This window comes from Dermacentor andersoni, chromosome 6 (assembly GCF_023375885.2).
Source record: "Dermacentor andersoni chromosome 6, qqDerAnde1_hic_scaffold, whole genome shotgun sequence".
NCBI lineage: Eukaryota > Metazoa > Arthropoda > Arachnida > Ixodida > Ixodidae > Dermacentor > Dermacentor andersoni.
The window spans coordinates 140,221,660-140,225,830 of NC_092819.1; positions in this window are offsets into that span (position 1 = coordinate 140,221,660).

A 4,171-nucleotide genomic window follows, 5' to 3' on the forward strand; every position below is an offset into this window, starting at 1 on the left:
ATGAACTACAGCCTACAGATAGTTTTTAAATAACCCAAAGGTTCAACCTAGGAAATTCTTAGAAATCACCTAGAATCAAAATACCACAAATAGAAGAGCAAATTTTGACGTTAGTGACATCACATTTACGATGTGAGTGAGAAAACTTAAAGAAAGAATTGCTGAAAAAAATTATTCTTCGTTACTTCCTCAATATTTCGAGAATCTTCTCCTCACAGGTCGAATAAAAAGCTATTAAGGAATAGTTTACTGCTGTTAATTTGTTTCAAGCAGGTCGCAAAAGAGTATCGAGTGTTGAACCCCAAATCGGCAGTGCGAAGTTTTGGGCGTTTCACACGAGTAGTGTCTTTACAAGCGCTTTGACATCTTTCCTTGAGCGAAGTGGAATAAAGATAATTCATAGTTCCATACACCAACACCAGATGAACAGTGTAGAACGTTGGCACTCAGCGCTAAAAGGAGTGCTAAGAACTTTGTGTCGGGAACACTCTCACGATTGGGAACGCGGTCGCCCGGCTGCAATGTTTGCTTTAAGCGGAGTGCCGCAGGAGTCGACCGGATTTAGACCTGTGGAACTGGCGTGCGGCCTCGAACTGCGATCACCTCTCCGAGTGCATAAAGAGACGTGGACAGTGGCTAGGGTGAGACGACTGTCGTACAATATGTTCTCCGACAGATCAAAAGAATGAGCGTAGCGCGGAAAATGGTGGAGACTTGCCTGAGCGTTTGCACAGCTGAAAGCAAAAGCGTGCGACGATCCAACAGCGAAAAAGCACTTATTTCCAATTTAACTGTCGGGTGACGCTGCTGCGGCCTTCAAAAGCAAACAAGCTTTACATGCAGTCGGAGGGCCCGGCCGAAACTCTGCAGAAGCTCTCGGACACTGACTATGCACTCAGGATACGAAGACGCAGAAATGACGTGAAAGTATATAAGATGAACTTGATGAAGCCGTGCATAGAGAGACAAGCAGTTGTATGCCTTCTTTAACGGCCATAAGAGAATGCCTCTCGAGCTTCCCCTTCTTGCAGAACTAGATAGATGAGAAGCCACTAATTCAGGATGAGAAAAATGATCAAAGACGTGAACTCGACTGGTGATCAAGCTCGAGACTTCAGGAACCTGATCCCTTTTTAGAGATCGGTTTTACTGTAAACCTGGACGAACATACGACATATTCAATGATATCGGGTTGACCAATGAATGGTCAGTTAAAGGGAAGCCGTGTCCAATACCTCCAAAATAGAACGAAATGATGCGAAAGCACATTCAAGAGATGTTGGACCTCGGAGTGATTGAGGCAGGTGGCACTGGCTATGCGTCTCCCTCGATTATAGTAGAAATTCCCGGAAAGGAGCCGCCACCGCACACTAACAGTGCATAGACAGCTGAACTCAGTAAGAATAAATCAGCGTCACCCAATCCTCCTTATTGAGGAAACGATAGAAAACGTCAGCACAGCACGATACATTTCTGCTCTTGATCTTCTCATTCGTGGATACTGGCAAGTACCGTTGACGACGCGTGCAAACCGCCATGCCGCGTTCGCAACTCCTCTTGGATCGTTCCGTCCGCTAATGCTCAGGTTTGGACTGAAAAATGCCCCTTTTGTTTTTCTAAGCTTACGGTCAGGTGCTGCATGGCCTGAACGATTTTGCGTTGCTGTACCTCGACCACACTGCCATTTTTTACTCCTGGGAAAGACATCTTGAGCATATATGGAAACTATTTGAGTCTCTACGGAGCGCGTTGCTGATGGTGAAAACAGAAAAGTGTGAACTGGGAGGAACTCAAGTGAACTACTTGGGGCATGCGGTAGGGCAAGGACGCCGCATGCCATCCGAATTCAAGGTGGAGGCCGTTGCGTCATACCAGCGATCCAAGACAAAAAACGACGTAGGGGCCTTCTGGAGGCTGACGGGCTACTACCATCGCTACATGAAGAACTATTCCGAGTTAGCTGGCCCGCTCACTGATGCACTCCAGAGAAACCTGTCCACCACGCCGGTGTGGAAGGAGGAGAAGCAGGAATTTTTCCAAAATTAGAATTTGGCAGTCGTGAGCCGTCACATTTAACAGTCACCTGTATATAACGGGCCATTAGTTGTGAAATGCGATGCAAGCGATCGCGGCATCTGAGCAGTATTTTGTCAGGATGACGAGACTGGCGCAGAACACCTTATCGTGTACATTAGCCACAAACCAAGTGTTCAAGACGAGGCTTATAGTGCCCCTGAGAAAGACTGTGTTTGCCTAGTTTGGGAAGCACAAAAACTAGAATGCTACCTCGCTGGCTCCAAGTTCACGTTTCAGACAGACCACTGTTCACTCATATGGCTGCAGAACATGTCGCCCAAGTACGGCCGGTTACTAAGGTGGAGTCTCGCACTCCAGCACTACACCGTTAATGTATTATATCAAAAGGTCAAAGATAACGGCAATGCGAAGGACCCGAGCAGGCCATCGGAGTGATGGTACATAAAAGAATTCGGTTTTGTAAGTCGTGAAGGATGAAAGGCTGTAATATTATCTGTACTTTTCAGGCTTCTGTGAATGTTTAGAAAAGTGTTTGGAGCCCTACTTTGTGCTTTAATTTAAATGGATGGGACATGTGCATATATTGATTTGCTAGAATCGATGGCTCTCGGTGCGAGCACCGCGCTGCCCCATGTGGTTATGTGTGTGCTCGATTGTTTCCAGAAAGAAGGCCACCATGACGTGACTTCTGGGCATCTAAGCTGCAGTGTGCCATCAGCATTCACATCTGGGAGACCTGAAATCGCGGCTTAACACGGACGCTTCTGGCAACCTGATAGCTGGTCATTCTCAGGTCGGATCGTCCGGCGGCGGAGGCCTCTGTTGCGCTTCCAATCGGCAATGCGCACTTTTGGGTGTTTCCCACGAGGCAGAAGCGCCGCCCAGACAACGACAGGAGTGATCGACTCCGACGATAATGGCAGAGCAACCGGCTCATTCAGAAGCGCTAACGAGCGTTAACCGCTTCTTGGAAGGAGCGTGAACGAAATCATATCACAGATTGTCTCGTCCTTGTTTCGAAGGTTGGACACTAGAGGCGGAGTTCTGTGAACTGTACGGCACCTACGATTGGCCGGAACGGCGTCATCGAATTCTATTGTTTATGGAACTAGGGAAGAATAACGGCTTAAAAAGGATCTATTGAGTAGCACTGATAGAGCTCTGACTAAAATATGATTTGTTTCAATATATAAATAAACCTATTTTTCGCTTCTACTCCAGGACGTACTTCTCCCTATGCCTAGAGGATACCTAGCCCGAACGCAACCCCGAGGCGCCACACAGGTTATGGCTGATCAGTGGACCCCATTCAACGCGCGTCTAAAGGCGGACACACTTTCGACCTATAGTTTTTTTATGATTGCAAACCCTAAACATGTAATTGTTCACACATGTAATTGATCAAATATTTCGAAGGAAATAAAGAAGTGGGTTATTGAATGAATAGAATTTATTGATAGGAAAGACAGAGAGGTCGACCTGAACTAGTGCGCTCTAGTCTGCTACTCTGCACTGGAAAAGAGGTAAGGGGAGTGAATGTATTGAGATGGATGATGATGATAAGAGAAGTGGTGAGTGCTTACGTACATGAGACAGTTGTCTCGCTAGAGCCGCTCGTCTTGCTTGGTGTCCTGCAGAAACTTCAACAATACTTTTGTTGCACGCATTGAAATTGCAGTGTCAGGCCATGGGCCGAGGATAGCTTCCTCCGACAGTAGTTGTCTGCCAACGCTGGCTAGGAAATTGTCTAACGTCCTTCGCTCCAGCATATATGCTGGGCAGTCGCACAGTACGTGTTGCAGTGTTTCGGGCCTCTGGGAGTGTTCACAATCAGGGCTGTTCGATTGGCCGATGATGCGTGCGTAGCGACGGGTGAAAGCAACGCCGAGCCGAATCCTGTGTAGCAATGATGTTTTGCTCCGTGTAAGCTTCGGGAGCAAACAGAATTTACCGTCTGGGTCAATCATATGTAGACGTCTGTGAATGTTGTCATAGTGGGCTCTGTAAGCCTTTGTAAGGTCCTGCATGAGTGCCTTGATCACGAAGTTGGTGTCAGGTCGCGAGTAGGCAATCCGTACTTCATCAGAGGAAGAGGAGGCCGATCTAGCCTCACTGTCAGCGAGTTCATTGCCAA